This window comes from Lycium barbarum, chromosome 7, assembly GCF_019175385.1.
Source record: "Lycium barbarum isolate Lr01 chromosome 7, ASM1917538v2, whole genome shotgun sequence".
NCBI lineage: Eukaryota > Viridiplantae > Streptophyta > Magnoliopsida > Solanales > Solanaceae > Lycium > Lycium barbarum.
Window position 1 is genome coordinate 6,661,942 of NC_083343.1, and position 26,086 is coordinate 6,688,027.

At 33.8% G+C, this 26,086-nt stretch overlaps 1 long non-coding RNA gene across 1 annotated transcript; it reads left to right on the forward strand.

Moving 5' to 3' along the window:
- The first annotated feature begins 9,152 nt into the window (after positions 1 to 9,152).
- Positions 9,153 to 16,758, forward strand: LOC132603032 (uncharacterized). Its single transcript, XR_009567959.1, has 2 exons — positions 9,153 to 9,812; positions 16,279 to 16,758. It is a non-coding gene; the product is annotated as an uncharacterized LOC132603032 (long non-coding RNA).
- Positions 16,759 to 26,086: the final 9,328 nt, after the last annotated feature.

Consider the following 26,086-nt stretch of genomic DNA (forward strand, 5'->3'; position numbering starts at 1 on the left):
TAAGGACATAAAAGTCATTCAATATTTGAAGGATATTTTTATCAATCAACATTTATATTCATGCTTTTAATATATATATATATATATATATATATATATACACACACATATATTAAGCTAATAATTACATACTAGACAAGTCAGTATTGCCCGATTATTGTCTTAGGCGTTCATCTGTTAGAGTTGCATCACAAAAAATTACATCACCAGAAGAAACCAATCGTTCAAAAGAGATATCCCATAACATCAGCAAAATGGGGGGGGATTGAGAAGAGTCTGGGTTCCTCAATAAGTTGTTGACTTCCTCCTTCTTTGGCCAGCACGTCCGCTACCTTGTTCGGCTTTTGATATTCATGTTTTAGTACCGGATGGCCCAACGCCATTAGTAAAGATCTGCATTCAAAGATAATATGATTATAAGGTAAGTATCCATGTGGCATCTCGATATTCATGTCAATTTCTTAGTTTGCTAGTAGTAATTGTTATACTAGTACTTATTGGTCCCAATTTATTGAAATTACAAAAAATTACACATATATTGAAAGTAAACAAAAAAATTGATTTAAATAAATAAGATTAGGACTTAAAAGTAATTAATTAAAAAAAATAAAAAATTGAGAAATTATTGTGAGGACTACAAAATATAAGAGCAAATGTGGGGACTTTTATAGTCCTCACAATAATTTCTCAATTTTTTTAAAACTTTTTAATTAATTACTGTTAGGTCCTAATCTTATTTATTTAAGTCAATTTTTTTGTTTTGATTTTTAAGGTCTACTTTTCAAAAACTATCGAATTTGGGGACTTTTAAAACTTTTTAATTAATTACTTTTAGGTCCTAATCTTATTTATTTAAGTTAATTTTTTTATTTTTTATTTTTAAGGTCTACTTTTGAAAAGTTATCGAACCTCCTACCTCATTTTTCATGTTCTTTGATTTTTTGATTGGTGCTCGATATCCGCATTTGCCCAATTAATCTAGATAATCCGCACTGTATCGCGCTTATTCGGGGGGAGCGCTTCCTCCAAAGATTTTTTTCATATCCATGTTCGAACCCCTAATCCCTAATTAAGAGAGGAGCAGCTCCATCCGTTGCACAAGTTAAATTATGTATTTGTCTTAAAAGTTCATTAACTATGTATAGATTATTTATTTAGAACTAAATAATTTTAGGATACGTAAGTTATAAATGTTAAACCTGGCTCCACATTTGATTTGAAGTGAATAATTTCATCAAAATGGAAGCTAAAATATTAAAGGAGTGGAATGGAAATTTTGCTTACATATAACTACCCACTTGTGCGACTACAATGTGCATATGGTTGTTGTTGTTGTTGTTGTTGTTGTTGTTGTTGTTGTACACTTGTATTAATACAAACTATATTTCTTTAGTTAAAATATCTATTTTTCTATCTTGAGTTTGGGCCCGGGCCGAACCCCTAATTCCTAATTAAGAGAAGAGCAGCTCAATCCGCTGCACAAGTTAAATTATGTATTTATCTTAAAAGTTCATTAACTATGCATAAATTATTTATTTAGATTTAAATAACTTCAGAAAATTAGGATACATAAGTTATAAATGTCAATTTTTTCCTCCACATTTGATTTGAAGTAAATAATTTCATCAAAATGGAAGTTAAAATATTAAAGGAGTGGAATGAAAATTTTACTTTCATATAACTACCCACTTGTGGGACCACAATGGGTATATGGTTATTGTTGTTGTTGTTGTACACATGTACTAACACAAATTATAATTTTTTAGCTAAAATATTTGCTTTTATATCTTGAGTTTGGGCTCGGACTTAGCACGAGTCTCACATAACTAGTAATAATAAAATAAGAGCAAATGTGGGGACTTTTGTAGTCCTCACAATAATTTCCCAACTTTTTAAAAATATTTTAATTAATTACTTTTAGGTCCTAATCTTATTTATTTATTTATTTGTTTTTTGTTTTTAAGGTTTACTTTTCAAAAGCTATCGAGCCTGGGGACTTTTGTAGTCCTCACAATAATTTTCAAATTTTTTTAAAACTTTTTAATTAATTACTTTTAGGTCCTAATCTTATTTATTTAAGTTATTTTTTTGTTTTTTGTTTTTAAGGTCTACTTTTGAAAAGTTATCGAACCTCCTATCTCATTTTTCATATTCTTTGTTTTTCTGATTGGTGTTCGATATCCGCATTTGAGCCCAATTAATCCAGATAATTAGCATTGTATCGCGCCTATTCGGGGGGGAGTGCTTCCTCCAAAGATTTTTTTCATATCCATGTTCGAACCCCTAATCCCTAATTAAGAGAGGAGCAACTCCATTCACTGCACAAGTTAAATTATGTATTTGTCTTAAAAGTTCATTAACTATGTATCGATTATTTATTTAGAACTAAATAACTTCAGAAAATTACGATACATAAGTTATAAATGTCAAATTCTGGTTCCACGTTTGATTTGAAGTAAATAATTTCATCAAAATGGAAGTTAAAATATTAAAGGAGTGGAATGAAAATTTTGCTTTCATAAACTACTCACTTGTGGGACTACAACAGGTATATGGTGGTTGTTGTTGTTGTACACTTGTACCAACACAAATTATATTTCTTTAGTTAAAATATTTGTTTTTATATCTTGAGTTTGGGCCCGGGCTTAGCACGAACCTCACATAACTAATATATATATATATATATATATACACACACACACGTTAGTCTCTATGAACATACGTTGTACGTTATTCTCCATGTATGAATCCTAATTAAGATAAACTCTTATAGAAGAATATGAATCCGGATGGGTATCCATGGTTAATATTTACTAATGTATTACAATTCTATACAATAAAGGATTATTTTTTTTGAAGAAATTATTTATTTTAAGAGTATAAAAGTCATTCAATATTTGAAGGATATTTTGATCAATCAACATTTATATTCATGCTTTTAAAATAATATATATGTGTGTGTATATATACACACACATACACACATATATTAAGCTAATAATTACATACTAGAGGGTCAATATTGCCCGATTATTGTCTTAGGTGTTCACCCGTTAGAGTTGCATCACCAGAGGAAGCCAATCGTTCAAAGAGATATCCCATAACATCAGCAAAATAGAGGGGACTTGAGAAGAGTTTGGGTTCCTCGATAAGTTGTTGATTTCCTCCTTCTTTGGCCAGCATGTCCGCCACCTTGTTTGGCTTTTGATATTCATGTTTTAGTACCAGATGGCCCAATGCCATTGATAAAGATCTGCATTCAAATATAATATGATTATAAGGTAAGTATCACGTGACATCTCGATATTCATGTCAATTTCTTAGTTTGCTAGTAGTAATTGTTATACTAGTACTTATTGGTCCCAATTTATTGAAATTACAAAACAAATCACATATATTGAAAGTAAACTTATTGAGATTACGAAAAAAAAGGTATCCATTCCAATTTAAGTGGCTTGGTCTTTTCTAAAAAGAGTATACAGTATTTCTAATTCATGGCAAGTTTAAAATCAAAAAATACAAAGGACGTTATAATACGTACGTTCCACACATATTTAATTTATGATTATAGGATCAAAAGTCTCCTTACCCTTTGAATTATGTTTTATGTGTTACAACTTTTAATCTCTCATCTGTGAGCAATTTTTACTAACTTTATGATCAGTCAAATCAAGACACGTAAATTGGGGACGGAGAGGATAACTTTATTCAAATTAGAAAAACACTAAAGAAGTGCACTAATTCAAATTACAAAAAGAAGAAAGAAGAGTAATTTGATTAAATAATTCAAAAGCTCTAGGTCATAGAAAATATAGACGTGTGTGGCCAGCAAATTTTCAACGGTTTTCTAATTTCTAAATGATTATTTCCATTTTTGTCCTATTCTCTGTCACTCTTCTAGTAGATGTTTGGACATAAACAATGTGATTTTATGAAAAGAGTTAGAGCTTGTATGGATTGGCTTATTTTAGGTGTTTTTAAGCCAAAACAAATTTTAAGCATAATTTATATGCTTTGTATAAATACATATACGTTATAGTGTATACAAAGTATAGCCACGTATTTACATTAACTAGTCTCTATGAATGTGCCTCGCACATTATTCCTTATCAATCATAACAAATGTTTAAATAATATTATTTGAAATTACATATTATTTATTTTATTGATATATAAAATTATTATTTGATCAACTTAACGTTTTTTGCCGCGATTTATCAGCATATAACATACGGAATATATATAATAAAATAAAGACTTGGCAAAGACAATATCCTTTAAACATCGAGATTATGTGTTCCAAAAGGAATCAAATGTTTGATTGAAATCTTTCCGCTTTTTAATATGTTAGTCGAAAACCACTATTTTTGTTACGTGCTTTGTCCAATTTGTATATTATCTATTGTTAGAGATATTTTTCTTATAAAGCAATTTAATATTAACTCACATTTGGATGCAATTTTCGCTATTTTTAAGGTATGGTATAGTTTCCATAGGTATAATTTTTGTCTGTACTTTTTATCTATTCTTGGTGCTTGATGTAATTTCTTATGTTACGATTTTTTGTCTGCTTTTGTAGTATGGTGCAGTTTTTTAAGGTATAATTTTTGCTATTTTTATTTATTTTTAGTTTTTGAAACAGTTTTTGGTATTGCGATTTTTGAGATTTAATGAAGGTTTTTTTTTGGTGTTTCTCATAAAATATATTTCTTTTCTCGCAATATGCCCTAAACATAATGGATATCAAAATCAGTTTGTTAAATCCATTTTGATTTTGTACAAAATTTAATGGCAAAATATATTTCGTACGAAAGTCATCAAGCACAAATTATATTTAACCTAGAATTATATGGACAAAATAAATCTTGTTAATTTCAAATTAGATCAATAATACATTTTATGAAAAGCCTCATCCTTTGCATGTAGTTTTCTATGAACCATTTTTGAATGTCTAAAATATTTATTACGTATTTTTTCGAATTAACTTTTCGTAGGTTACTCATGATCATGTAGCTACATTAGATACGTGTAATATATGGGAAAGAAGTAGCAAACAAAGTAACTACGATTTTAATATAGAAGAATTATAAACTCAATATAAAATAGAAAACCTATATATGAGACTGAATATAACTTCTTGTCTCTCCCAAATTAAGATTCTGCTCCTATTTATACAAGATAGAGAAAGGAGGACATTTAGCCTTTCTTACATATGCAAGAAGTTGACACTTCATAATTAATTTACATGCATGACCTTGAATGACGTTAGCAATTTACGCAAATTCATATTTGGCCGAGCAATTAGAAGACTATGAGCCCGTTTGGATTGACTTATAAGTTACTTATAAGCTGTTTTTAATTTTTTTTAGTATTAGGCTGGTCAACTTAAAGTCATTTTGTGCTTAAAATAAGTCATCCAAACAGACTCTTATGTTTTCTGTCCATTTTTACTTGTTCATTATATTAAAAATAGATGTCTATTTTTATTTGTTCAATTTAAAAAATTAAGAGATAATTTACCATCTTATACCTATTTTACCATTATTGTTAAGTACTAATTATTTCCAATTCATTTCTTTAGTGAGAGGACATGTAATAATTAGGAATGATATAGCAAACCCCCAATTTACTTACTGACTCTTGAAGGTTGCACCAAATCTATCATGGATAAATAAAGATGAATGGAGAGAATATTGAATATTGAATTTAAAAAGTTATATCTAAAAGTTAAAATTATGTTTGAACATGTATTTTACTAGAAAAAATTGATAAACATTATTCTTTCAAACTTAAAACTCATCTTCAAAAGATATTACAAAAAATCAATCAAACATATATCCAAGCACTATTTCGAAGGAATTGTTATGAACAAACTGCTCCTTAGTTTGCCAATGGCTATAATTCAAAATCCAATTTGACCATGCGAAAATGGCACTTTTTGCTTTCTATTAAAAAAGTGTCCCATCCCTACCTTTGGCGTTATCAAAGTGGCTTGATTAGCTCTTTTGGATTGATGACAATACTACAACAACAACATATAATGTGGGGTTTGGAAAGAGTAAAGTATACGCACATTTTACTCCCACCTTGAAAGGTAGGAATGCTGTTTTCAAAAGATCTTCGGCTCAAATGAAAATAAGGGAAAAAAGTCAGATACAGATAACTAAATCAAAGCAATGCAGAAATGAGAAATAACAAGAATAAGAAAGTCATGATAAAATAGCAAAGGTAGACAAAACCCAACACATATAAGCAGGATAAAAATACTCCTAATACGGAAAGTGAACTGATAATTCTTCATTCCCACATTTTCCACATTTCCCAAAATCCCCTGAAGCAAGAACAAAGTGAAGTGAACTGATAATTCTTCCAATCTAACTTGGCTAAAGAATGAACACGGTAGTTGAAAGAATACAATAACTATGTAGTATGCATTGTGGATGAATGAATAGATTGGAGATAACAAGAAAACGTGCCTGTGAAAAGGACCAAATCAGGCTGCAATTTTCACATAGCAAATATAATTAGCTGACAGGAGGAAATGGAAATACCAAAAGATGCTATACAATAAAAGTAAGGGGATTTCTCACAGAGAAGTTTCCTCTGTCCCAAAAAAAGAAAAAAAAAGTGGACAAACTAGGGATAGCATCTCTGAAGCAATACTTAGATCTTCATTTCTCAAAATCTTCTTGAACACTGAACTGTAATTATGTGTAGGATAAGTCATATCCAAAGGATATGCACTGCTCAGAGGAGAAAGTTAGCAGCAATTGCTAATTATCCACCGACGAAAGTAATGAAGTACAAAGCTACGTTCCTCAATTTTGATCGAATTATTTTTGTTTCATACGAAATATTATTTTTAGTCATGATACTTTTTCTGTCCTTCCAACTAAAAACATTAGTCGAAGTGTAGAGTGGGACACATTTAGCAAACAAATTACACAGCAAAATACAGCTATAGTTCAGTTTGGAGAGGCAAAGAGCAAGGGAAATATAAGACCCAAAAAGCAAGACATGTAAAACTTTATAAATTTGTAGTTATGTATCCTCTCGTGCAACATCTACAGTGGAAATGTTCTTAATCAAACAGGCTATTTAGGTGCAAGTTTAGCATGACAAAAGTTCCACTAAAAATAGATATAACTTGCCATTTCGATGAAGCATTATGCATTTTGAAGAATTTGAAAATGATAGCTTACGACGTCATCGATGACGGCGATTCTGACGGAAGAGGACATCGGAAAGTGATCGCCGGTGAGTTTTGACGGCGTTGGAGAACGGAATCGAGTCGGCGCGTGTGACCACGTGTTGCCGTTAAACATATAGACGTACGTGTATTGTTGCCTGATGTGTTCTGGGAATTGGCACACTTAGGAAGTAGTACTCGCTGCTTGCGGAAGTGTACAGATGGAGTTAATGGAGTTAGTTATATGGCGGGGCCCAGTTAGTTATCAAGTACCAAGCATTGCACTTTAGTCCTTTCATTTTTGTAATAGTATTTACTTTATTTACCTATTAGACCCTAAACTAGGAAGAGCACAATATAAGCTCATTTCCTGTCACTGTTGCATTTATGAAATGAGAACTTTTATCTTTTGTCTTTAAATTCTCCTTGTAGTTAGTTAATCTTTAATTTCAGCTACGAATTCATCCCAATTCGTATCAGTGGTATCAGAGCCTGATCCTCGCACTGTGGATTTGAGCTCAAAAATGGTGACTGCCATGGCAGAGTTGTTGAGTAAGCTGGATAAAATTTCATCGGAGATAGCGACGTTTTCCGATAGACAAACCCAGTTAGAAGCAATACATGAACGATCGTATCGAGAACTTAAAGAATCAATAGATGGTGGTCGAAGAACGGAGAAGAGCAAATTGCTGATGATTAATGAAAGTGACGAGCTGAAATTGTACTCACCTACTAAAGGACCTTCGTTTGGGTCGTTTGATCAAGGAGTTCAGAACTCTGGTGGGTCATCAACACAAAGTGACGGAAAAACCCCAATCCTACCAGCACCGAATGTTGACACTCAATTTTGTCCCGTCTCTTCTCCAAAATACCAATTTACGTTTCTGATATTTTTGGGAAAATCAAAAATATATATTTAGATTTTACTATAATTATTGGCCCCTTATTAATACCTACGTTTATTGTTCTATTGCAGTTATCGTTATTATTGTGGATATTTTATTATTAGTTATTATTATTATTTTCATTATTATTATTATTAATTATTACTATTATTCTCAAATTATTACTATTACTATTATTAATTGCTATTAATTATTGTTGTTCTTATTATTACCGTTATTACCATTATTATCATTATTATTATTATTATATTATTATTATTATCATTATCATTATTATTATTAATTATTACTATTATTCTCAAATTATTACTATTACTATTATTAATTGCTATTAATTATTGTTGCTCTTATTATTACCGTTATTACCATTATTATTATTATTATTATTATTATTATTATTATTATTATTATCATTATTATTATTATTCTTAAATTATTACTATGATTATTAATTGTTATTAATTATTATTATTCTTGTTATTGCCATTATCATCATCATTATTATTATTATTATTAGCAATATTATTACCGTTATTCATTCGCTACTATTATTTAGTATAATTGAAATTTGCATTTTTAGCGTTTTTACCAACTTCCGCATACACATCGCATTTTATTTCGCGCATTTAAATGACATCGTTTATTTATTGTTAAAATATTATTGCACGGCTATTGCAACATCGTATAATTTTGTTACCCGGGTCTTAACAATTACACATTTTCGTATTAGTTGATATTTTGTCACACTCAGTACATCGTTAATCAAAATGGGTTTTTATTTAAGTTTAGAAGCCAAACTATTCCTTACACTCAGTCCGTATTTTTTTATTTATCGGATCCCAAATCAAAGCTCAATCAACTCATAAATATTTTTTGACCAGCCCATATTTTTGTCCCAAATTTTTAGATCAGTCAATGTTTTAATTCACTAGCTCATTCTTTAAATACCCGGTCCAAAAATCGACCCGGTCCATAAATGAACCGGGTCAGACCCATTCCCATTCAAATAAGGGAAACCCTTCCCTTCGTTTTTTTTTCTTTCTTTTCTTTTTCCTCCGCCTTTCTCCCCCTCTTCCCCAAACCCTCTTCCGCCGCACCTCCCCTCCCCCTTTCCCTCCGTCGCCACCACCTCCCTCTGTCACCACCACCGCGTCTGACACCCCACACCTTCCTGTTCCCCACTCCTTTCTTTCACCGTCATCCCCTCTCTCTCATCTCCACGCTCCCTGACACCCTCACTTCACCGTGTCTCCCCTACGCGTCTGACACCCCACACCTTCCTGTTCCCCACGCTCTTCCCTCTCCCGCTTCCTTCAAACAACTATAAATAAAGGGGAGAGAAGGGGATCTTTTTTTCGATGTTTGAAACCCCGAAGAACAGGACTTTTTGGAAAACCCTCTCTAAGAATAAGATTTTTTTTAGGACCAAGCCCTTTTGAATCGCAAGAACTCCCCCCCTTCGAGAAAATATATACAAGTTTTAGTAGCCTAAATTCAGGAAAAATCAGGGGTCTAGCATTTTGCCTCAGTGTTTGATAGCGAGTCAAAGTTCAAATCACCATTTCGTTTTTTTTTTTTATTATTTGTTTTTTGCTCTTGGTGTTCGCGTGGATCCGAGAGTATATAAGTTTAAGGATTCGGGTTTGTTTCAAGGTAGATTTGAGGGTGTTTCGAGTGTGAATCGAAGATCCCTACCCATTTCGCTGCACCCGAAAAAGGTCGGTGCTATTCCTTTTAGTTCCGCTTAGTTCTTGGTTGTGTGTTCATGATTCTGCGTTTGTGATTCTTTTTTTTGTAATAGTAGAAGCCTGCCTGTAAAATGTCACCATAGCCGCAAAATATGTTCTGTGTGGGTTGAGTCACTTTCCGTATAGGAATATGCATTAATACTCTCTCTTTACTTTCTTAAGGATTACACCTAGCTTGTGGAAAATATGTTTGTATGTGGTATGTTGTTAACATTTTATAAAATAAAAAAGGAAAACCGCTTCACCAGTGGTATGTAATGTATACTTTTTTTTCACGAATCTGTTGAGGTATAACAGAAGAGACCATGGCCTTTAGGACTTTCAGACAATGTATTATTTGAACAAAAGTAAATCTTTCTCCTTTTAGTTTAATTTCAGTAATATTTAATTTTCTGTGATTATATAGTTTCTTATGTGCTTAATTTAGTCTGGGACTAGTTTTAAGAGTTTAGTTTTGGTATGGATGTGGTAGTAGTTATCATGTTTATCTCAAATTTGATTAGGATTTGATGTTCAGTGCATACCTGAGCCTATGGAGGGATCTGCCTAGCACATATGAAAGAATGCATATCTTTTAGTTATCTCTAATTGTTTAGGTGCCTAGCTGGCATTTTGCTGTGTCACTTATGGATTAATTGAAAACCTTATGCCACTTGCTCATATATGTTCTTACTAGTGATGGTCCATCATAGTTATTTAAGTTTTATCATGTTAGTTAATAGAATTTATGATAGTGTAAGGATTTGAATAGCCTACCAGTTAACTGCAAGGTTGTGTTTGAATGTTATTTTTTAGGGTCTAACTTGATCAGTGATATTTTTTCCTTTTCTCGCTAAAATTGTGTTCATCCATGAACAGATTTAGATCACAGTGTCCCTCCCCTTCATGATGTTTGTGTCTCATACAACTTTAAGAATAAGATATTAACGTGAACTGCCTGAAAGGACCTGTTGATAGCATGCTCACCTCATTATGATCATGGCTGCTTAATTGTTGCAGTGGATGGATCTTTTTTAATTCCCTTTGTAAATGCTAAACAGTGCTATTGCATACATGAACTAATTTTCCAAGAGACTTAGCCAAATGCCTGCTTATTTAAATGAATAATGTTGAAGGAGTCTATTCTCTGTCTATTTGCTCTGTGAAACCTGTTTCCAAACCTAAGCTTTGTCTTTTGGTATGTTAATAAAAGAAGGGTGAAAGTGCACACTGCTGGCTTAATTTGCAATACTAGTATTGTAATTGCAGGTTACTAAAACAGTGTTTCTTTCAATTTCAGTAGTCGTTTCTGTTTTAGTCTTGTAAGTGGTTGGTTTCATGCCTTTGTAGCAATAAATATATGTGGGCATGTTGGTTTGTCTGTAAATCTTTGTTTTTCATGCCAACTTTAGATGTCTCGTATATGCTCTGTCAACATCTAATCTATCTAATCAAATCCCTGTTTGATTGTTCATTTTTTTCTCTATATCCACATCGTCCGAAACTGGTCCCCTCTATTGGTCTACTGGTCTAAACCAATTATTAAAACATTATGTCTTATAATGGAGAGCATATCTTATAAAATTCATATTTTCATATTTTCATATTTTCATAAAATTAATAGTTACTTACGGACTAATTGATGGTATAAAATTCATATTTTTCGAATTAAAGGAGTCGCATTTGCGTCGTCTTGATTTCAAAACATCGTTAATATGCAAACAAGATTCGGACACATTTCGAATAATCTTTCCAAGTTTCGTTTAATACCTCATTGCTTAGTTTCGTTTAAATATTTATTAAAACATTGTATAAATTCACATCTTCTTTGCTTATATGTTAAATTACCATATTTTGTGAACCTCGTTTTATGGTGCCACTCCCTGTTAAAGTAATTAGTAACTATTATAAATCTTATTTTTTAGATAGCACCCCTAGGATTTCCTTTTATACAAAGTGTTAGTATTATTCTTAATAGCCTTCTTATTTAAAGCCTTAGCAATATTTATAAACTTTTATTTGGAATGGCATTCTAAAATTCTCCTTCTATGCAAATTATTAGTATTATTTTTTATAACCTTATTATTTGAAGTCCTTTATAAGTCTTATTATTTAAAATATTCCTTTACGCAAATTATCATATTCTTATACAAGTCTTACTTTTTTTTAAAGGATAACACTATTGTTCTCATTCAAAGTTTTCACAGAATTTATAAGTCTCAACATTTACAAATTATTTCAAGCGGCATTATTGTACTTTCCTTTGAAACCTTAGTAATATGTGCAAGCTATTTTTGTTAAACTTCGAACACTATATTCAACCTGGATTAATTAACCTAAGTTTTGGTCGGATAACCGTAAGTTAACGGAATCTAAAAGATGCTTAACCCTTTCCCTTTAGGATAATATAGAGCCCTTACCTAGAATCACATTCGTTAAGCAGACCATTAACAGAGGTTTAGTTTTAACTTTATCTTAGTTAATATTTAGGTGTCCTAATTCACTCTTAAATTAATTAGGTGGCGACTCCTTAAAACGAAGCAATTTAGGAATCTCCAATATGTTGTACTCCGCTGCAACCCTGGTTAAAATGGGGTATAACACCGAATATACCAAAAACAGTCCCTAAACCATTTCTAAAACCCCCATCTCAGTTCACTTCCAACCCACAATCAACTCCATTCATGCTGACCCAAAACCCAGCTCCATACCCTTCAACTCAAATTCCATTATACAACCCAGTACCACACCAAATGCATACAACTACGCCCTTCACCACAAAACAATTTCAATATCCTTCTTTAGCTCCCCAATACCCTTATAATCAGTTTCCTATGCAGTCCCCAAATGTATACGTACCCAATCCTTATCCTCCACAAATACACTCATCATCACTAGGTTCTCATTAAATGACTAGATACTCTAAAATTGAATTTCCTCGATTTAATGGAAAGGGTTTTCAAGATTAGTGGTATAAGGTGGAGCAATTCTTTTCATTAGATGAGGTTCAACCACATCAAAAGGTATCTGTGGCTTCTATTCATTTTGATGATATAGCAATTCAGTGGCACCAAGCTTATATGCGTAGTAGAATGAATCTTCCCCCACCTAGTTGGGAAGAATACATTATGGCTTTATCTGATAGGTTTGGTACTGAGTATGATGACCCCATGGGTGAGTTGTTAAGAATTAAGAAAACTAGTTCTGTTGTTGAATTTCAGGAGAAGTTTGATGGAGCCATGACTAGACTTAATTTAGATCCAAATCATGCTATTAGTGTGTTTTAGGAGGGTTTAAAGCCTGAAATAGGAGATTCTGTAATATTGCATAGACCTTACTCACTTCCACAAGCCTACCATATAGCTAGGTTGCAAAAATCTAACTTCCTTAAGCAGGCAAGGGCTATGAAGAGCACTGCTTATTCTAACCAAAACATCACTAAGTATCAAACACCCACTTCTGCCTATAGTCACCTTAAACCAAATACCAACCTCAACTCTCACCTACCAAATAACCAAGTTAATGCTTTTGTTCCAGCCAGTCAATTTAGGAGAAGGAGGCTCAGTCCTGCAGAGCTTAATGACAAAAGAGCTAAAGGACTGTGTTATCTCTGTGATGAAAAATACACTCAAGGCCATGTTTGTAAAGCTAAGGCCCAACTATATCTTTTAGAATTGGAGGAGGAGATAGAAGGGAAGTTGAACAATGAGGAGGAAGTGTTACAAGTGGAAGAAGTGGTGGAAACATGTGAAATTTCTATCCATGCTGTTTCTGGATTGAAGGGATATAAAAATTTAAGGCTGACTGGTTACTCTCACAAGAGACCACTCAACATTTTGATAGACACAGGGTCAACTCATAACTTCCTAGATATCAACTTAGCAAGCAAAATGGGATGGAAATTGGAATCTTGCAGTTTGATATATACTAAGTTGGCTGATGGAAATGCTGTTCCTATTTCTGGGATGTGCAAGGGCTTAGAATGGGTACTACACAAGTCTGTTTTTAAAGCTGATTTGTTAGTCCTACCACTGGGAAATTGTGACATGGTGTTGGGATGCCAATGGCTGAGTGAACTAGGGGACATCACCTTCAATTTTAGGGAGCTGACTATGAAGTTTGTCTATCAAGGGAAGCAGTTTGCATTACAAGGATTGCAACCTCAACTACAGTTGATGGAGGTTAACTCTAACCACTGCTCCAAGGAGGAGGGCACTCAATTATTCATGATCAAGGTAGTACCTAAGAAAGGTGAGGGAGTTGATAGTCCCTCTGAACAGTTTCAAATACCACAAGAGATCACTGAATTGTTGCTTGAGCATCTTGAATTATTTGAAGAGCCTAAGGAATTACCCCCTTCTGGAGGTAGTTTTGATCATCGCATCCCACTCATTGAGGGCCACAAGGAAGTTAATAGCAGACCCTACAGATATTCTCCTAAACAGAAGGATGTCATTGAGCAGTTAGTTCAAGAGTTGCTTCATAAGGGGTTGATACAACACAGTTGCAGCCCTTTTGCTTCACCAGTGGTATTAATGGGAAAAAAAGATGGGACATGGAGGATGTGTGTTGATTACGTGGCTCTTAATCAACTCACTATCAAGGATAAGTACCCAATTCCATTGATTGAAGAATTGTTAGGGGAGTTAGGAGGGTCTAAAATCTACTCCAAATTGGACCTTAGATCTGGTTATCATCAGATAAGAATGGCTCCCTCAGATGTGCACAAAGCTGCTTTTAGAACTCATTTTGGACACTTTGAGTTCCTAGTCATACCTTTTGGGCTAACTAATGCCCCATCCAGTTTCTAAGGGCTGATGAATCATGTATTCCAAAGTCACCTAAGAGAGTTCATTATGGTGTTCTTTGATGACATTCTTATTTTTAGCAGAAATCATGATGAACACTTGGATCACTTGAGGATCACATTTGACTTGCTTAAACAACATCATTTGTTTGTTAAGAGGTCTAAGTGTACTTTTGCTGCTGTTAAGGTGGAATATCTGGGGCATTTCATCTCAGCTAATGGAGGTGAAACTGACCCACAAAAGGTTCAAGCTATTAGGGATTGGCCACTGCCTAAGAACCTCAAACAACTTAGAGGGTTCTTGGAGCTTGCTGGGTATTATAGAAGGTTTATTAGGGGTTATGGTAAGATCAGTAGACCACTCACAGACTTGATTAAGAAGGATGGGTTTACTTGGACAGATCAAGCCACATCTGCTTGGCAAAATTTGAAGGATACCTTAACTACTGCTCCAGTGTTGGCATTGCCTGATTTTTCTCAGTTTTTTGTAGTAGAAACTGATGCCTGTGATCTAGGAATAGGGGCTGTTTTGATGCAATAGGGTTGACCAATTGCCTACCTTAGCAAAGCACTGAGTGGTAAGAACCTAGCCTTGTTTGTTTGTGATAAAGAGTTGCTTGCTCTGGTGTTGGCAGTGACAAAATGGGGTCAGTATCTTGTAGGAACTCACTTTATTGTGAGGAATGACCAGCAGGCTCTCAAATACTTACTAGCTCAAACACTGCACACTGGTTCACAATTGAAGTGGATCACTTTACTCATGCAATATGACTTTGAGATTGAGTATAAAAAGGGAAAGGAAAATTTAGCTGCTGATGCCTTATCTAGGCTGTCTGCAGTGGACCTAGCAGCCCTAGCTTTATCTCCTATGAGGACTGATTTGTTGCAAGCAATAATGGATAATTGGACATTAGACGATGGGCTGATGGAAGTCATAAGGAAGCTGCAGAACCATAAGGAAGTTACAAAGGGGTATACCTTCATTAATCAACAATTAAAGAGATATGGGAAATTGGTTATAGAACCTGATAACAACCTAAGGAAAGAATTACTACAACTTTGGCATGATTCTCCATCTGGGGGTCACTCAGGAATGGATCATACATTTAGAAGGCTGTCAGCACTATTCTATTGGAAGGGTATGAATGAAACTGTTATTTTCTATGTGAAGGACTGTGAGGTGTGTCAAAGAAGTAAAAGTGACACTGTTGTATACCCTGGCTTGATTCAGCCTTTGAAAATACCAGCTTTAGCTTGGAGTAGCATTAGCATAAATTTCATTGACGGATTACCAAAATCAAAAAGGCAAATCTGTAATATGGGTTGTAGTTGATAGATTAACCAAGTATGCTCATTTCTTGGCTTTGTCACGTCCTTATTCAGCTACTGATATTTCCAAATTATTTATGGATAATATCTTCAAACTGCATGGAATGCCTGAGGACATAGTAAGTGATAGAGATCCCATCTTCACAAGTAAGTTGTGGCAAGAACTCTTCTCCATTCAGGGTGTAACCTTGAATACCTCCACTGCCTACCACCCACAATTAGATGGCCAAACTGAAGTAGTTAATAGGTGCCTTGAAACCTATTTAAGGTGTTACTGTTCTGATTCTCAGACTGATTGGGTGCAGTTCCTTCCTTCTGCAGAATGGTGGTATAACACATCATTCCACTCTTCCATTCAGATTACTCCATTTGAAGCTTTATATGGCCAACCTCCTCCATTGCACCTACCTTACATTGCATTGAAAGTGCGATTCTCTTCTTTTGTTCCTTGAGGACAAGAAACATTTTAAGAGGGATTGCATTGAAAGTGCGATTCTCTTCTTTTGTTCCTTGAGGACAAGAAACATTTTAAGAGGGGAGTACTGATGTGTTCTGGAAATTGGCACGCTTAGGAAGTAGTACTCGCTGCTTGCGGAAGTGTACAGATGGAGTTAATGGAGTTAGTTATATGGCGGGGCCCAGTTAGTTATCAAGTACCAAGCATTGCACTTTAGTCCTTTCATTTTTGTCACAGTATTTACTTTATTTACCCATTAGACCCTAAACTAGGAAGAGCACAATGTAAGCTCATTCCCTGTCACTATTGCATTTATGAAATGAGAACTTTTATCTTGTCTTTAAATTCTCCTTGTAGTTAGTTAATCTTTAATTTCAGCTACGAATTCATCCCAATTCGTATCATTGCCTAACTTAATATTTGAGGGGCAACTAATAAACTGTTCAGGTCTCTAATTTCTAACTGATTTTTGCCCTCTTAATTGTCAATTTCTTTTTTTTTTTTGGTTTAATGGGATACTTCATATATATACTCCTTCCGTTTCAAAAAGATTGTCCTCTTTTGACTTGACATAAAATTTAAGAAATAAAGCAAGACTTTTGAAATGTGTGGTTCAAAACAAGCCTTAGATATTTGTGTGACTGTAAATCATCTAATAAAGTTAAATTGCTTCTAAATATAAAAATGGGACAATCTTTTTGGAATAGACTAAAAAGAAAAGGAGGACAATCTTTTTGAGATAGAGAAAATATATATTAAACTAATAAAGTAATAATTATATAGGCTGCCCTGCACTCGTATTGTTCCTGCTATATTTACCGGCTAAACAGGATCATAAAAAATAAACAGAGGGAGTAATTGACAGAAGTCCCAACAATTTCGAAATAATTTAACATGTGAAGAGTAAGCCAATTAATCAAGTCGGTTCATGCTTTTTATTTGGTCAATGCAGAAAAATACTTTGTGACAAAATGAAAAGACATCAGCAAGCAAATCAGCAATGTATTTGCACAACTATTTCCACTCGTTTTCCTCTTTTCCCAAGTCATCACCAACCTCTTGACTAAACTATTGAAAATTCTCTATGCTTGCCTTTTTATAAAAAAATTGAAGTTATATATATATTGAATCAATATATAATGATTTTTTTAATACTTATTTATATTTTTACTCATTTCTTATTTTAATTATTATATATCTATACATACATAATAAAACTTTTCAACGAAGCAGTGTCATGTGATGTGCGTTTTGTGCAAGGGATATCCACCTCGGAATTACGTACTCCCTCCATTTTCAATTTAAGAGTCTTAGTTTGATTAGGCACCGAGTATAAGAAATAAAGTGAGACTTTTGAATCTTGCAATCCTAAATTAAAGATGTGTATAATGTACTAAAATGTCTTTTCAATCTTGTTGTTATAAACTTGTCATGTAAAATGTTTGAATTGTCAACTTACTAGATAGGAGGAAACACTCTTTTGGAATAAACCAAAAAGAAAAATAACACACTTAAATTGGGACAGAAAAAGTACTATTTATTTGTAGATTATCAATCAACAGTATTAAATATATTTGCCAGTAATTACCATGTTTGTAATCTGATTATAAAAGATTACGTTATTAGTACAAAAAATTAAACTCTTTTTAAGATAAACCTTTGTGAACAAGAAAAGAGTAATTACAAGACGTGAACATTCAACGACAGGTACAACTAATAAATTATAGTACATAGTACTAATAAAATAAATATAAACATTTTCATAAAGACTCGTCACATTTTTCTTCCAATAAACAGTACATCAAAAACCCAATTAAAAAAAAAAAAAAAAAGACGAGAGGACAGAAAGACCATCTTCTTAGAAACATCCCAGAAATGATTGAGCCACGATTTTATATAAGGAAATTAAAAAATATTATAGTTGGGATTTAAACCTACGATTTAAAGTAATTATGGAATATCCTTTATCACTTTATTTTAAGAAATTTTCATATTAAATAAATTTAATAACTTATAATCCCAAAAAAAACAATTTCAAAATTGAATAGTTTAACTTCATAGAATTTTTTCAAAGTAGTATCAACATTTAAAGAAGTGGGTTGTACGAGTCCAATCTGCTAGTAATATTGTCCACTCTGAGCTTAGGCCCGCACGAGTTAAAACATATCACTAGGATCTAAGACATATTTTTTTATATACCTAGCATCCCCCTCCCGTGTTTTGCCAATGTGTGATTTTCCTAGTTGGGGTGTCACATACACCCTTTCTTATGGACTTAGCATTCTAGCTGAGATTTGTCGCACTGTATGAAATTTGCCTAGACTCAGCATTGAGGTATGCCCCCTGCCGGCGATTTGCTTAAACTCAGTTGAACACTGAACTCAAATCGACAAGGCTAATACATGAGTGACTTTGATACCATCTGTGACAGTCGAGCCCGCTAGTGATATTGTTCGTTGTGGGCATAAGTCTGCTTTAAAAACTCGTCACTAGGGTCCAAGGCATGCCTCCTTATTTACCCAGCATCTTTTCCGCGTTTCGCCAATGTGAGTTTTCTTAGCTGGGGTGCCACGTGGACAAATGAATAAATCACTAGATTTAATCAAAAGTGGTGTCATTGTTTATATTTACACTCATTATTTTTATTTTACTTATTAGGCGAAGCGACGTCAGGTGACACTGCTTGGGGCAAGGTATATTTACCCCCAAATTTACTTACTTTTTTATTCTGGATTACCGATCAATGTTATTAAATATATTGCTTGTAATTATCTTTTAGGTAATTCAATTTGTTGAAAAATTGTACATTATTAATTTATCTAAATTAAACTCTTTATTATAAACAAACAAAAGCCAGGGACAAAACTTAGCAAAACAGGAAGTCAATCACACGGCGCGAAGATTCGACGATAGGTACATACAGCTAAATTAAAGGACTAATAAATGAGTCCGGAATCAAAATGCCTAAAAAAAATATTTTGAATCAAAATATCCTAATAAAAAAAAAGTTGCCAAAGTACCTTTAGCGCAGTATTTTATTGCGCTATAACACTTGACGGAGACGGAGCCGTTAAGTGCTATAACGCAGTAAAATATTGCGTTATCCAAAAGTTTCTCTCCCCTATAACTCATTATTTTATTGCGTTATAAGAGTTTGTCTCTCTCCTATAGCGCAGTAAAATAATGCGCTGTATTACTCCACTATAACCCGATCGGGTTCCACCACTGGTCCCCTCCAGTGGCAAAAAAAAATTTCAAAACGCCATTGGAGGCGAGCCAAGATGGTCCCCACGTCTTAAAAACGTCGTTTTCTTATAAATTTCATCCGGAAAGTTTAGATTCTCGGTATATTCAAGTCAAAGAGCAAGATTTTAAGTTCGAATTCTGAGAATAAGCGGCGTATAACTCGATTAAAATAACTCTACAAAAAATCTTCGAATAAGGTTTTCTACTATGAACTTTTGTTATTATTTTGTTATATACATTATATTGCATGCATGTTTAACATTTAATCGTCGTTAATTTCCAAAAAAAAAATCAAATTTAGTTTTTTTTTTTTGGGTTTGATCGGGCTGGGCAGTGGCTTAGGCCACTGTTCCGTTTTTTTTTTTGGATAAATTCATTATTTGTTAAATGTTTATGAATTGTTAATTTGTTCAATGTTTATGTATTGTTAATTTGTTATATGTTCATGAGTTGTTAATTTGGTTAATTATTTATGAATTGTTAATGAATTATTATTTTGTTAATTGAGTATTTGTTAAATATTCTTTGGAATTGAAAGAAGTTGATTGGTAATGAATTATTATATTGTTAACACTTTGTTTGGATGATTGTTATGTATTGTTTTGACATTTATCGCATTGTGCTGTATTGTATACGACCAAATCAGTGGTTACATAAAATAGAACCTTTTGTCGTTACATAATAATAAAATTAAAGTAGCAATCAAAGCAAACATTTTATTTAAACTAACAACATAATATAATACAATAGGTAACAACCATCCAAACAAGTTGTAAACAATTATGAAATGTTAATCTATACAATTTTAAAAGCGTGAATATATATGTTTAATAAACAAAATTATCTTAAAAAGAATAGTTAAAGTTCTTCATTTCATAAATACATAATCTAACGATAAAAATGTAAAGTTTATAGAAAAATATGTGGTCGATGAATATACTCTTTGAGTTTAATTTTATCGTAGTTGTGTTGGCTATTTGGTCAACAAAAAATGTATCACATATTCAAAATAGAGTTCCAAATAAATATTACTGCTAAATTTCGATTAGTTAATATAATTTATCTTTCATTTCAAGAATAATGACTAATTTAGTTTGTACAGATCAGACTCTTTTATGGATCTGAATGTTCCCCCTAGGCCCGATGATCACCCGGGGCCTGCTGTTCACCCGGAGCCCGCTGATAGATTAGTATTGTCTTTGCAAGACAATCATAAGTCAGAGTTATTATGGGCCGGAGATATTGTTTCGGGGCGACATCTACTATTGCAACCCCCCACACCCTCGCGCGTTGGAGATATTATTTCAGGGCGGCATCTACTTTTGCGTGTCCGTTGGTCGGGTACAGCATGATTAGGCGCTCATCACGGCCATGGTTGAGCGGTGGAGGCCAGAGACACATACCTTCCATCTTCACACTGGTGAGGCCACGATTACACTTCAGGATGTAGAAATCCTCTTTGGATTGCGGGTTGATGGAGAGCCACTGTACACTCGGTACGAGCCTCCTCCTGGTCAGACGTGGGTGACAGGGTTGACTAGGCTCACCCACTTCGTGCCTGATGTCGTGGCCCAGATATCGGGACAGAGTCGGGTTCAGCTTAGTGCACTCTGCACTTATTTGGAGGGTCTGGATCCGGTTGACGATGGCACCCTGCAAGACGATATTGATCGTCATGCCCATGTGTAATTGCTTATTATATTCGGGGGCATCTTGTTCCCGAATTCATCGGGTACCTTTGACAGTTTACGTTACTTGGTTTTCTTGGAGCATCTAGACTACTTGGGAGACTACAACTAGGGCGGTGCTATTTTGGCATATCTTTACAGATGCCTATGCCGAGCGTCTATTGGTGCTGTCAGAGATGTGTGTGGATTTTTTGCTCTTCTCCAGGTAATATTTAAGTGTGTGTTCCTTTAATGTCAACAAACCTCTTGAAAGGACGACTAAAAAATCATCTTTTCTAATATCGCTTACAATTATGGGCGTGGGAGAGAATGCTGCCTTTCCAGCCCGTACCTAGGCATCACCTCGAGATCAACATACCTTATGCGAGGAGGTGGACAGTGAGTTTTGACCGGGATGTCGATATGCACCACAGTATTCTTCCATTCCGGGACCAGCTTGATCACATGAAGGACAATGCAGTAAAACTATTTAAATTTACATTAATAATCTAATTAAATGTCTTTTCTACTTGGTGATCACTGATTTGTACTTATATGTTATGCAGCTATTTATATGGACGTCGTACACTGCTATATTAGATGGTTTGCCCCCTTTCTGTAGGGAAGGTCAGGGGGTTTGGAGGTAGCGGTGTCCATTGATACACCAGGATATCGTAGAGGATCACATGCCCGAGTGTGTCTTACGACAGTTTGGGCATACACAGAGTATACCCCCCGATGTCCGTCATGAGCTTCGACACTACCAGCGGGACGATCGGGCTGCCATTGATGATGATTTTTTGACTTTCATGGATGTCCAGCTCCACTTTTAGGAGAACAGGTTGGGCACTTTGGCGGTGGTCAGTCATTTGACTCCCATTAAGCATTACATGCGCTGGTATCATCAGATCACACGCCGATTGATCGGTAACCCAGCTTTACGTTCCCTTAGGGATATAGGATATTCATCACTCGCGGGGCAGTACGAGGTTGGTAAGTTTATCGTATTTAGATTTATCTAATTTCATTAATTGTTACGTTTTAAAAATAATTTTTTTTTGTTTCTGTTAAACACAAATGCAGTTGGTGGCCGTACAACGTTTACACATCTTGGGGTTAGAGCATATGCCTTACCTTGGGCTTGTGAGGCTTGCCGCGAAGATGGTTAGGATTTCCGAGGATGGTATCCGTCAGGCAGGTGAGATTAGGCGCATGGCGGAGCCTATTCCGGAGGCTGAGTATCAAGCAGCACCGGGTGCTCCCAGAGGAGGAGGTCGTGCTAGCAGAGGATCCTATGCTGCCGGAGGACGCCGTGTATGTAGAGGACGCGACGCTGCTGCTAGAGGACCTGGTGGCGGCGGACTGGTAGATGAGGCGGATGAGGCCGATCCCATTCCAGAGGGCATTCATGGTCTAGTCCATCTGTAGCCCTTCCTGGCCGGTGGCAACACCTGGGGACTCACCTACGTTTACGCCGGCACTCTTACTTGCTGAGATACCCGGGTCTTCATCACAGCCGAGCCAGAATGCATACATGGAGGAGCGTGATAACATTGATTGGGCGGCGTTACGCGCTTCATTAGCTGATGAGCGGCTTGTGAGGAATTTAGAGGGAGCCCGAATTCTTGACTTCGATGAGTTTTTGATTCCGGTTAGTATTTAAAATACTTATTTGTTCATTTAAATTATTTATTTTAAATGTATATATATATATATATATATATATATATATATATATATATATATGCTACTCATTATTTAGTACTATTTTATATTTTAGGATTCAGCACCAGTGGGTCCACCAGAGCCACCCAGTCAGGCATTTTCTCATGGGCCTGCCGAGCCAACCCCTGTCGAGCCAAATGTAAGCTTTTAATTAAAATTGGTTTTATTCAATATAATCTCAATATTTAATATACATATTTGATCATTTAAAGTACTTATTATTTAATTTTTTTCATATTTTAGGATTCGGCGTTAGTGGGCCCACATGAGCTGCCCATTCCGGAGCATTCTCATCAGCCTGCTGAGGTAGAGGTGTCTTCTCATGAGACTACCGAGGCGCATGTAAGTTTTTTACTTAAACTAATTTTATTCAATATAAGTAAATATTTATTTAATTTTTATAACATTTACTTGGACTTCGAACAGCATGTCGTCCAGGAGACTACCTCATATTCACCACCACACCCATCTCAGGAGCCTACTCAGGCGCCCGTTGACACACAGGTTTGATTAAATAAATATCGTTAATGTATTCAATATAAATAAGAAATGGTACTAATATTTATATACTTTTTCAGATTCATCCTTCGGCACCTGCGGTGGCGACTCCCGATGAGGAAGAGGTCAAATTTCCAGACCCAGCTCATCCTGAGGTTCTGAGCGTGCCAGCGGGACTAGATCCCAAGAAGAAGCACGTTCTAGTTAAGGGCGCAAAGGCTAGGGGAAGAGGAGATGATTATGACTTGGAGCGCCCGGTTATTAAGAGGAAAAAAAAGCGATGGAGATGACGACGAGGGCGGTGGGGATGGCATGAGCCTTAGGCCCAGGGATAGTCTCCAACATACTACATGTAAGACCCATCCTTGATAGTGTATATACATTAGTGTTGTACAATTTATCATAAATATTATCTATTTTTTGCATATTTATAAATATTATCTTAGTATTTATTATTATTTATAATTTTACATCCTAAATTGGTAATAAAAAAAGTGACACATTCGAAATAAAGTTAAGCATTAATTTAAAACTAAGACGAAATCCTAAAAGATAAATAACTTAAAGCTAATGACTACAAGTCTTCAAATAAAAAAGAACTTCGAGCACTTTTCAACCACTAAAATGACAATCCAAAGTATTGCGTATTCTTGATGTGTTGAGCCTATTTTATTAATTGTACAACTATAACTAGAGTTTTATATAAAATATTGAAGTTCCGGAATCTCAAAGCATGATTAATATACGACTAAACTATGTAAAAAAGATAAACTACGTAAAGAGGAGTGAAAAATGTGATGGTAATGGAAATGGCAGACTCTTATAACGCAGTAAAATAATGCGTTATAGGTGAGAGAAACTTTTTGATAGTGCAGTATTTTACTGCGTTATAGCACTTGACGGCGCTGTTTTCGTCAAGTGCTATAGCGCAATAAAATATGTGCTAAAAATACTTTGATAACTTTTTTTTTATTGAGATATTTTAGTTCATTTTTTTTTTTTTGTTAGGATATTGTAATTCCGGACTCCTAGTAAACGCGTTGTACTAATAACGGACCACATTTCACGCCAAGAAGCTTCAATCAACCCTTGTACTAATAAACGCGTTGTACTAATAAATGACCACATTTCACGCCAAGAAGAATCAACGCGTTGTACTAATAAATGATAGTACATTTTCATAATGACTAGTCATTGTTTATTAGCCATTCAAACTTCAAATGAACAAAGCATCAAAAGACCCAATCAAAAGAAAAGGACAATGGACCATCTTCTCAGTAAAATTAGATGGCTTATGCTCGTGCCTGCATCCGAGTTTAACATTTTGAATTATAATATATTTATATATATAATTATGTTTAGATAGTAATATATATATATATATATATATATATATATATATATATATATATATATATATATTACTATTATGTTTAAAATACTATTAATATAATATTATAGTTTATATTTTGTATTTAAAATTTTATTTTATTTAAACGTGTAAAATACTTATTTTTTTAATCAAGTTTTGATTTGGATAATTCTAATTCAAATTATTAAATTAATTTTACATGTTTGAAACGAAATAAAATAGAAATTAATTTTTTATTTAAACGAAGAAATGCTATTTTTTATTTTTTTGTAAATATTCTCGGTTTAACTCATTTTACTTGTCATATTGTCTTTTGCGTGGATTTTTAAGGAAATGTGAATTAGAATTATAATTTGACTAATTTACCTTATTCATTATTTGATCTTCATTTGGTATTAATCACTTTTCACATTTATTAGAGTAAGAATAAAAATAAAAAAGTAATTAAATTTTATCTTATTTTTTAAATATATATATATATATATATATATATATTTTAAGTATATTTATTTTAGTAAACATAACAAATAAATGACATGGTGGAATAGCAAATACAATAATTAAATATTTTGAAGAAAAGTAATAATATGAGGTCCATGTTTTTTGCTGTGCAATAATTTCATTTACTCTTACTAATGGATTAATATGCATGTGGCAATAAATCCATTATTATTGACTTGATGGGGATACTTTGAGAATTATATGAATATTCTTTGATTTTTTAATATATGGGGTGCACCTTTTTTTTTTACGTTGCCTTTTTTTCCAATATTGGGTCCATCTTTTTTTTTTCATGGGTTTGGAGAGGGTGGGGTCTACTTTTTTTTCATGAGTTTGGGGAGGGTGGATTCCATTTTTTTTTTAAGAATTACTGTCGCGAAGCATGGGTAAACCGATGCTTCTATATAGTAGAAAAATAGAAATATAATAAAGTATTTCTATCTACTTTTTAGAAGAGTTGGTAATATAAAGTATAAAACGTCATTTTTTTGCCCTTAAATAAAAAAGTGAGTGGGACCAAAAAACTTTTTTTTACTCTTAAATAAAAAAATAGGACCGAACATGGACGACGATCTTACCTCTATAAACCGGCTCTTCTAGTAATAGTGAAGTAATACATATAATATTTTTATCAAATTTTGATTTGAATAAATCTAATTCAAA